Source organism: Vanellus vanellus (genome assembly GCF_965231255.1).
Source record: "Vanellus vanellus genome assembly, contig: HAP1_SCAFFOLD_100, whole genome shotgun sequence".
Lineage (NCBI taxonomy): Eukaryota > Metazoa > Chordata > Aves > Charadriiformes > Charadriidae > Vanellus > Vanellus vanellus.
In genome coordinates this window covers 321,020-331,757 of record NW_028127229.1, presented here as the reverse complement: position 1 = coordinate 331,757, position 10,738 = coordinate 321,020, and positions in this window count along the sequence as shown.

The window sequence follows — 10,738 nt, the reverse complement described above, 5'->3', positions numbered from 1 at the left end:
TGAAGCGGGGAAAAGACGTCCTGTTTAATTCTTGTTTGCATTTCAAATTCTCTGTGAAATGGATTAAGCAGAGAGGGCTTCTTTTTGTGGGTCTGCCCTTGGGAGGAGAACGCCTTTAGGAAAAGGCTTTTCTGGAGGGGATGGAGAACTTAATTGCTGATGTCTCTAAAAGCGCGCCCTGTTTGGGTGCTTTGAATTTTCCAGTGTGGGAAAAGCCGCAGAAGTGTGTATTTCTGTCCAGCTGCAGAGAAATGGGTAATACTGAGCCCTACAATAGCTTGGTTGTTTTTTTTCCCCTGTGTGATGACTGGTGTGGAGGGAGTTTGTACCAAAGAGTCAACTTCTGATTGTGGGCAGCCCCTGTTTTAGGAACTGTTGCGCAGATTGCCTATCGATGCAACTGCTGCCGCGACTCCCGCACTCCCTGCTGCTGTCAAGCTTTTATTACTTGTTCTGAAAAGCTCTCGAAATACGTGCAGAGCTGCGCGGCTCCCCCGAGCCAGGTGTCCACGGCCACTGCCTCCTCGGCTCCTGTTGGCCATGGCTGACTATTTTCAGCAGGATTCGAATATGTCTGTGTGCTCCTCCTTCCTTTTTAGCCATCTGTTATTTGAGTTTGGGACTCGGAGGCCTTACTGTCTTCCTGCGCTCTGTTTTTTATCACTGTTGACAGTTCTGGATTCACCAATAACAGTGCTCAGCGCTTACATCTGGAACTCCCTGAAAACAATGAACTCATTGATCCAGGGCCAAAGGTTTAGAAATAAATGGAACAAGGTCAAGCCTTGGGATCTTTAGTAATGTGATTCGGAGCCTCTCACCTGGCTTCTTGGTGGAGCTGGCACAGAGGTCGGTGATAATCCAAAACTGCAGAGCGAGCTGGGTGCCCGTGGAAGGGGAACCGCACTCTCAAGTGGAAATACTTGGGGTCTCGTTGCCTGTGGGAGGGAAAGGGACGTCAAGAGTCAACCTAAAGGAACTTCTCACCTTCAGAGGTCGCGCTCTGGAGGTGATGGTTAATTGAGGGGAGTCGTGGAAGTGTGCCTTACTGAGCAACATGCTGCTGCTGGCCCGAGACTAAATGTCTCCAAAGTTTGGGATTGGTTTAAGTGCTTTTTGGTTATTAGCTGGATGTCACTCTTAGAAGCACCTCTTGCCCTGTCTGGAGGGGTTTGCTGCTGCCTCCTGCATTGGGCCGAGGGGACCGGCAGCCCTCAGGACAGGGACTTTCTCAGGCGCGGAGGTTAAACCTGGTGCGTGCTGCTTAAAAGCTGCTCTGGGTGTTAGTGCGGCGGTCACGGTGAGAAATGTGTTGGCTTAGGGGAGCCTGAGATTTGCATTCCTCTTAAGTGCGGGGGATTTTGGGGAGCCTGGGTGGTACAATCCCCTTCCTGCTCCCAGATTCCTGTCACTGACCCGTCAGCGGGGTGTTAGCAGAGCTGATGCCCGCAGCGGCTGAGGGTCGGCATGATCCCGGCATCGCCGGAGCTCTGGAGCCAAGGAATGGGAGCGTGGCCCATTTCCATCACAGCTTGTGAGGGAAATAGTGCGGTTTGATATAGCCGGGGTGCGTAAACGGGGATTCCTCTTTGCACATGTGCTTACAGGGTGCACGCATGTGTGTTACGTGGAGTGTTTCTTAATGCCTGCGAAGATTTACGAGATTGGTTAATGAGCGTTGCTTTGCTGTGCAAGTGCAAAGTGTTATTTTCATGGAGAAACCAGCTCGGATGTTCCGTTTAGGCATTCTGCCTTTAAAAAAAGAAAAATATTTTAAAGCTTTCCTTGCAGGCAGAATGACATCTGCTTTTGAGGATTGTTTCTTTCCCTGCAGGGTGGGAAAATCTACAGCCTCGCTAAGGCCGCAGAGGAAGAAAACTTGTCAGTTTCCTGGAGCAAACTGCAGTTTGGAGAGGGGGGTGGTTTGCCAGAGCGCCTTTTAGCACCTCGTCGGGCACATTTCTTTTCCCTGGGGGCTGAGGTTTAACACGGCCTTTTCATTTGCCTAGCTTTTGGTTGTATGAATTAATGGGTGTTTCAATGGGAACCACAAGACCTAATTTCTCAGTCGCCATCTTAAAAATTGTGCAGGGACGGAAGTGGGACAGGGAGGTGACCGGAGTGAAACGCTGAAGGCTGTTAAGGCTGGAATAAGGAATGGCGGGGCTTGTTCTGGTCACACACTATGACAATAAAAGGCCACGAGTTCCTCGTGGAGGTAAAGAACCGACAATCTGGGAGGGCGTTCAGGGATTTGCCTCATCGAAGGGTTTCCAGGGGAATATGGGGGTCACTCTCCATCTCATTCCTGGTGAGCTGCCTGCCTGTTAAGACCATTATTACTTTATAATCACGGAGGGAGGCCCTGAATTCAGGTTTGGGAAGCCATTAGCTAATTTTGTGGTTAATGCTTTTTTTTTTTTTCAGAGTGAGTCTGTGAATCGGTTCTCTGTGCTGAAGGTGAGACACGTCCTTCCCTCTGCTTTGGCAATGGCCGCTTTCCTTGGGCACAGGGACCACACAGCCCTCTGCACGTTTCTCGGTAAGTAAATTGTGGCTGTGCCGCCTTCCTGCCCGGCCTGGGGAGCTTGTCCTTTACTGAGTGAGAAAGCAAGTTTTTCCCTGGAAGAAATAAAGAGATTTAAAAATCTCTGTCCTTCTGTGCAGCAGTGCCGTCCCAATGTGGCCTCGGGAGAGGCACCTTTCCTCCAGCGCTGGAACCATGGCAGGGAAGGGACCTGCTATATCGTTAGGTGGACGAATTTCATCGTTCTTTGGCAACAAACGAATGTGGTGACAATGGTGACCTGGTCCAGCCAGCCTTGGTGATCAGTCCGCTCCTCCCTTTCCCTGTGGGAAGGCTCCGAGGATCTCCTGGGCTGTAGGAAAGGGGAGGCAGTAAGGATGCTGTGCTGGGGAGCTTTGACTGCCTTTGCTGTCTTCCAGATGGAGAGATGGATCCGCAGCACTTGGGAGCTCACCTTCCCCAAACGCTGAGTTTGCCATTTGTTATCCACAAACAACGTGTTTTTCCGTGCAGGAAATGGATTTTTCAGAAATTCCAGCGTGTTATGGAAAGAAAACGCTCCTGGAGTTTTTAATGCAGGTCATTCTTTTTTGGTGTAGCGGTTAAAACGTGATGTCTGTAACTTTGAAATGAATATTTGTATGCATCTGTCAACGGGTACAATTCACATAGCCGCTCACAGGAGAAGGGATCTTAACCGCATTTCTGATTTTAGGCTGTATCGTGATAATGCCGGGGATTGATGTCGCGCTGGAGATTTTTCTCCAGTTTCCACCTTTTGCCACTAAATGAGCGGCAGAGATTTCCCAGCTAGACAGGCAGTGAGCTCTACGCAGGAATGTGAGCGCGGATCCAACGTTGACGGTAATTAAATTACGTTGTTCAGAGGTTCCTCCTTTTAATGAAAGTCTGGAAAAGTGAAAAAGGAGGTGCCTTTCTCCTTTGGGATTGCTGTTGTGGCAGAGGGGATGGAAACAACCCACGGGGGTTTTGCTCCGCTCCTGGCTTTGGCTTGGAAAAAGCCCTGAACGGTTTGATCCCTGTGGGGCCAACTCTGAGCAGGGTGAGGGGCAGCTGTGCCAGGAGATCCAGAGGGTCCATCTCCACAGCTTCCGTGTCCAGTGAGCAGTTTCCCCGAAAGGAGGGAAATTCTGGGAGAATGGGGAGCGGTGTGTGATGATGAGGGCGGTGAGGAAGGCTAAAGGATGATCTCAACGATTTTAACTTGTGCTGTTTTTTCTATACATCTTTTGGGCAGAATGGATGGGGACTTTGGGTTTAGCCGAAGAAGGATAACCCTAAAATCAGCGTTGGGCCGTGAGTTCCGGCCCAGCGGTCAGAATAACCGCAAACCCTGGGGAAAGGGGGCTGAGGAGCGGGTGCACGGTTGGTTCGGCACCGGGGCTCTGCCAGTCCTTGCTGTTGCTCCCCATGGCTTGGCCAGTTCTCCCACTGCCCCGCAGTGCTGCAGAGGGTAACAGAGGGGTTATTTTGGCTGGAGTATACCCCCGTGCTTGCCAGAAATGGCCAGTGCTAGCCCAGGCTGGGCTTGCCACTCAGGCTGACCTCATGATGCCGGTTGCCGGCCTCCCGCGTTCTACACAACATTCCAACGGTGGTCTTGGCCCACCGTCGCAGCTCTTCTGCTGCTGGCTGTCGGTCTCAGAGTGAACCTCGCCAGTTTGCTCAGCGTTTGAGGAAGGAAGTGGCAATTTTCTTGCCCGATGGGGCGCAAAAGGGCTCACGTGGTGGAACGGTAATGCTGTTGGTGGCGAGAAGGGGCTGTGGGAGTTGTTAGAGGGCAGTTGGTGACGCTGTGCTGGGAAATAACTGCCGTACCTGACACGTCCCCTCCTTCGAAGCGGGTGCGTGCTAGCGTGCTGTTCCCAGCTCTCCTTCCTCACCTCCTCTGCCTTAACAATTTCAGACACGTCAACGTCGGCAGTGAATTTCAGGCCGAGATCCCAGACCTCCAGGACAGATCCCGGTTGGAGGAGGAGGAGGAGGGAGCATCGCTAGTGTGGAAGCCCTGGGGAGACATCGCAACGAACCCGGAAACACAGGACAGAGGTTTCTCTTAACGCTTTTCTTCCCAGGTCCCCCCCGAGATACTAAGGGTCGAAAACTGCACGTTTTCACAGCAGCTGTTTGTCCGTTGGGACCCTCTCCCTCTTTTCCTTGACAGCATTCGTGGCTGGTAGCACCCGAGGGTGGCTCAGATCTGGTGGGACAGTGAACAGATAACAACCGGTGGTGCTCTGAGTCGCGTCCTCTGGGAGAGACGGTCAGGGGCGTTTGTAGCTGTCCCACGTCAGCTGCAGTGACCTCGGGAGAGGGGAGATCTGTCTCTGGAGCTACCGGTCCCAAAGCTGCTCTGAAGGGAGAGAGAGCGATACCGGATAACCTGCCTTTTTTTCGGTGCCTTTTCTGGGTCTCCAGTCTGTCTGCTCTGTTTGCCCTCTGCCTTGTATCGCACTTTTTCTCCTTTCTTGACGAAAACTGACTTTCTGTTGGTTTTTGTTGCATTTCTAGTGACAAATCTGCTCAACTTCGCCTGCTCCAATGTCATGCCGGGGGGAAGAGCCAACCTGGAGCACGCCTTGCACCGCCTGCATGAAGCTCTGGTAAGAAGCAGCTCTTTTCGAATTCCTACTGGACTAGGAAATATTCTCATCAACTGCCGTGGGCGGAGGTGACCCCGACACGCTGTTGCTGAGCGTCGACTGAGTACCATCTTCCCACAGTGGGCTGAAGAGTTGATCTTTTGGCCCCTGCTGAGGGGGAATCTAAGTCTTGTTCTCTGAACTCCCGCAGGAGGGTCTGGAGATGTTGCAGTCTGGGGCACCCCAGCGACCTGAATCCCATCCCCTGGCTGATTATCATTACGCAGGTAAACTGGAAGCAGAGCTTGTTGCTTCTCCGGGAATGCGAGCGGGTACTGCCGTTCCCTTTGTTCTGATTGAAAGAAGTGATTTTTAGAAACGTGCGAGCAGTGGCTCGTGTTCTTTGGGGCAGGGAAGTAGTCTTTTTAATCTGTTCTGGGGGCCTTTTGGCACGGGGAATGCCTCGTCCCTGTGTTCTAGCCTGCTGTTGTCCCTTGCGGTGACACCCCACGCCGCCCAACGCTCCTCCTTTCCCTCGCGCCCCGGCTTTACTGCGTGCAGGGCTTGCTCTGCTGGCAGCCATAACTGCTCGTGCTAACAAACTGCCTGCGGTGTTGGCTAATTGCTTTGCGAAGGAGGAGACATGTGGACGCGTGACAAATACATCGTGCGCGTTTCCGTGAGGTTGCAAGGGGTCTAATCGTTTGCACGTGGCTGTTTCTTCCCAGGCTCAGACACTTGGACGCCCCTGGAGGAGCAGTTGTTTAAAGAGGCTTTTTATGTGCATAAGAAGAATTTCCACCTGATCCAGAAGAAGGTAAAGCCGTTAGACCGAGGTGGGTCACGGGTTGGTAGCGTGGAGGGGAGTTTTAACCCAGAAAAGTCGTCTTTTGAATGGTGCATTGTAATCCTGTCCTTGGGATGCCGCTTCATTCCAAAAAGATACCGGTACAAGACATAATTGGCTCTAATGTCTACTGAATTTGCCCGAATATCAAGCGAATATTTAATCTCTCCAGTACAAAATACAGGAAATACTAGAAGAATACTGACACGTTCCGCTGACCATCGGCACGAAACGTACAGTTCTGCCCTCCCAAGGCTTCTTTACGGCCCTTTCAGAAGAAGGGGGCTCGTTTTCAGCCTGATCTCACCCGTGCGTTGCGCTGTGGGAACCGCAGACACAGGGGAGGACAAACAGTGCTGGATAGATCCGTCCTGGGTCTGTGCCTTCATTGTTTTCCTGTGGTATTTCCCTCATCGATCGCTTCTGGTTTTCTCCCGACAGATTCAGACGAAGACCGTGGCCCAGTGTGTGGAATATTACTACACCTGGAAAAAACACGTCAGGTTTGGCGCCACCCGACCAGGATGGACAGCCAAAAGGCTGCAGCGAGGCACGGATGAGGTGGAGGAGGCCGAAGAGAAGGTAGGAAAACTGCCGGGGGTGGGTGCGAGATGCCGCTCCTCCATGAACCCTTCGTCCCAGGCTCTGGGAAACGATCCACTTCGTGTTAAACCTGCTGATGATGATTTTTGGGGATGTTTCGTAACGTCCCAGTGCTCCGTCAAAGGAACTGTTGGTGACCCACCTCTGCGCGGGTGTTGCCAAAACCTTCCTTGCCAGGAAATGGGACTTTGGCTCACAGAAACACATATTATTTAGGTTTTTTTTTGGTGGTAGACACCGGGTAACCATGTCCCTTCAGTGCTCAGTAATTCTACGTTTTAAACCCATTTTACAGACTTTTGTGGAGGAAAGTGCTGTTCCGCTGAGGACGGTAGAAATAATACGGTTTTTCTTTCACCATCTGTCTTCGCACCCCATCCTCCCCGCCGAGTTTCAGCATTGTTTGGGCTGTTTTAGCGTTCGGAGGAGCTCACCGGGGCAGGCTGGGGCTGATAGAACACGTTCCACCCGGCACACAAATAGACCCCTCACTGCCTGGGCCATTTGGGGATGTTTCCAGCCAGTTTTTCGCTTTAGCTGTCCCCCTTGCTGAGGAGAAGGAGAAATGAGCACAGGCTGTCTGCTTTGCAGGCTGGTTGCAGCCCGAAGAAGAGGCGCCGGCTCGGGCCCAATGAAAAGCTCACCAAGAAGCAGAAGAGCAGCGAAAAGACGCCCCGTGGCACAGGCAGTCCCTCCCGCCATCCCGGGGACGCTCCGTGCGGGGCTGGGGGCGCAGGCGATGTGGCTGGGTTTCCCTGCGGGCAGTGTGGAAGGTGAGCCGCTCGTTTTTTCTTCTCGAAACCCGCTGCTTTGGGCTCAAACCGATGGAGACTCGGCATTTCCATCCTCCTCCCATCTCCTCCGCACTTGGGGCTCCTCCGAGACTGCAGCCACAAGGGTCTCTCTCTCCCTTTGAAGGCCCTTTCCTCCCATTACAGGCCTGGGGCGGTTCATCTCCTCGGGCGAGAATCTCAGCGTGTCTCCTTTTTCTGTCTGAGAAAAAGGTTCCACTGAAGTTCCTTTTTGCAATTTGCGGCCCGAGGGCTCCTGCGCTGCAGTTGCTCGTGCCAAGCGACATCACTTGTGCCACGCAGAGCCACTCGAGTTTCAGTGCAACCTGATTTTAAGCCGTCTCGCTGTTATTTCTCTTATTTTAATCCCCAACAATCTGCTGTGTTTAACCACCAAGGTCCCACCAAGCCGGGGGTACTGGCAGAGACTCTGTGGCACCACGCAGCAAAACACACAAGAAACTCACAAAAGTAGAAATAATGAAGTGTCATCTAAGGATTTATTTTTTTTTTAAAAAAAGGAGTTAAAAATCCCCGTTTGTTTTCTCCCTTCCAGGGTGTTTGGGACGGTCAATGGAAGGAAAGTGCACGTGAAATACCATCACCCGCGGGAGGTTCAGAAGGCCCCGGAGGCGTTTTTAAAGGGTGATGAAGCCGGCAGAAGCCCAGAGGGTGACCGCCTCTAGTTGGCAACTGGGCAACTGCCGGTTCAGCCCGGCAATCAGGTCCCTTTCCTCCACTGGGAAAACCCACCCACCATCTCTCGCCTCCGGCAGCACCTGAGCTCTGCGGAGGGTCCACCACCACGAGGTCGCCCCCGCTCCAGAAAGACCCAGAAGATAAGAACAGCAGAGAATAAGGTATTGTATTTAATAGTGTTTCCCCCTTAGGTGATAGTGACATGTAGATTTTCGGTCTTTTTTTAGTGACGTGTAGTCTTTCGGGTGAAAGACTGAGAGGAATTTGCGTCTCCGCCAGCAAGGGATGATGGTCACGTCCTGGTGATGCTCAGCTGTGACCTGCGTGTGTCCCCCCCTCACAGCCCCACTTTGGGGCTCTGGAGATGTGTCCTCTCCCGGGTCCAGTCCCCGTCACAGCCCAAATCCTGGCTCAGGAGCTGGAGGGGTCCCTGCAGGGGATGGTGCTGACCCCCACGATAGCAAAGGAGGGAGCCACAGGGCCGGTGGCTTCGTCTGGGTAGGATGGAGATGGAGAGGGGTGAGGAGGGGGGTCTCCTGCTCCGCCACCAGAGTAGCTCCCCCAGTTTGGCCCCTCATCCCCTTATAACACTGGGATCAGTGTTATTAATTACACTTTGCGTGAGATTAATTACATTAGTCCTCCCTCCTGCTGCTGGTGGCCAGTCCAGCTTGCGTGTGACGGGACGAGGGGGCCGAGGTGGGAAGTTTGCCTGCTCGTGCGATGCTTTTGGCCTCCCCTGGCACCGGGAGGACTCAAAGCCAGACCTGAACCTCTGCTTTGTACTTTTCCTCATCCTCAATTACACCGAAGCTTCCCCAGGGAAAGATTTTTCTTTCTAACCGGAAGAGTTGCACTGAGACAGGTAAACTGAGGCAGGACAGTCAAAAGTCCCTCTCCCTCCTGCTGGGACAAAAAAAACCCTGCAGCAAAATAATAATTTGGAGAAGTTTTCTTGAGATGGAACAACACCCTCTGCTCCGAAACTCAAAAGTGAGCTCGCCATCCCCTTTCCCAGCCCAGTTTCGATGATTTGATGTTTTCCAAGCGCCTAGCAGCGGCGGCGAAGGACAAAGGGGGAAGGTGAAGCGTCTGTGAGTGCTGGTACCCATCCTGGGATGGGATAATTCGCTTTCTGGAGGCATCTCTCCGTCCTGCTCCGTCCCATCCCAAGCCCACGCATCCACAGATCCCATAGACTTATTAAATTCTTAAATCCTCCAGCAATTTCCTCAATGAAATAACCTTTCTGAGTCCATTTGAGTGGCTTAATCAGGAAAAAGAGGGTTTTGAGTGGCACCGGTTCCTTCGGTGGCATCTCTGTGCGAGGTTTGCCACGATTTCGGGGATGCTGCAACAACTGGGGAAGGGCGATGGGATGCTCGGAGCATCTTGCCACGGACCCACTTGGTTTCTTTCCTCCTGTCTTTGCGTCTGAAGCTTTAATACTAAATAATAAAAAAGCAGCAGAGATCTGAGCTTGGATCCCGATGGGATTTTAACGGATTAGCCCTCGGTGTCACCCTCCTTCGCTGTGTTCTTTTACATCCCATGTCACCTTTCAGGGCGAGCCGGGGCCGTTAACCTTTGTGCTGAGCAGCGCCGGGGAGGAAGTTCATGACAGCAAATGAATCTGTAGGCTGGAAATGAGGGATTAGCTCCGCTTGGAAAATAAGGTAGGCTGGAGATAGCTGGCGGAAGCGAGGAGAGTAAAACATGGGGCTTCTCTGGCCATTTCCGTACGGCGTAGGACTTGGTCTGGCTAACGAGGGTTTATGGAAGCCGCGAAGGGACGGAGGCCGTGCCGAAGGGAGACCTCCCTGAAACACCCTGATTTGATGCAGGAAATGTTGATGAAAATCAGGGCTGCCCCATAACGGGCATTTCCCCAACGGTTTGTGCCTCACGTGGTCTTTTGGCAGTTTGGGCTTTCAAATACACCCAAACACTGTGTAACACCTTTTGCCCTGCCGAGATGCAGCGTTTCCACCCCTTTTCTCTATTCTGGATAGTTTTTCCTCAAAACAGAGCAGGTTTCTCCCCATCCGCTAAGTTTTCCAAGCGGGATCAGTATTGGGGTGTATGGCTTTAAATAACTGCCGGGGTCACCCTGAACATTCCGATCCCAGCAACGGTCGCTGTTTATGTGCTGGAGATGGTGCAGACTGGGAGTCACTGGGCTGCAGTCGGAGGGTTTGGTCCTCTGATTGATCTGGAGGCTCAGTTATCCCCCAAAACCGGTGACCGACTTGAGGATGAAGCAGGAGGAGGGTCCCAAAATGACACTTCTGGAAGAGTTACAGGTGGGAGGGCTGTGCCGAGGAGCTGCGCATCCCCCAAAAAGGGGGGGGAGACTTCCCAAAATCCCACTGGCATGTCGCCAGAGCAGGGAAGGATGCGGGGGGGACGATGCTTTGTGCCCTGCCGGGGGCAGGTTTAGCATCGTGGGTGGGAGCACGGAGCCAAAATGGTTTCTGAGAGAGAAGCAGACATTCCCCATGTTGCTCGGGGGGAATTTGGGGAGCTGTGATGCCCAAATCACTCCGTTTATTCCCACTCTGACACCCCTGTAACACACTCAAGCTCGCTGTTGTATTTAAATTGCGATTTTATTTCAAGTGTGATTGTATCTAAGTTGCGATTTAATTTAAATAGTGATTTAATTCAA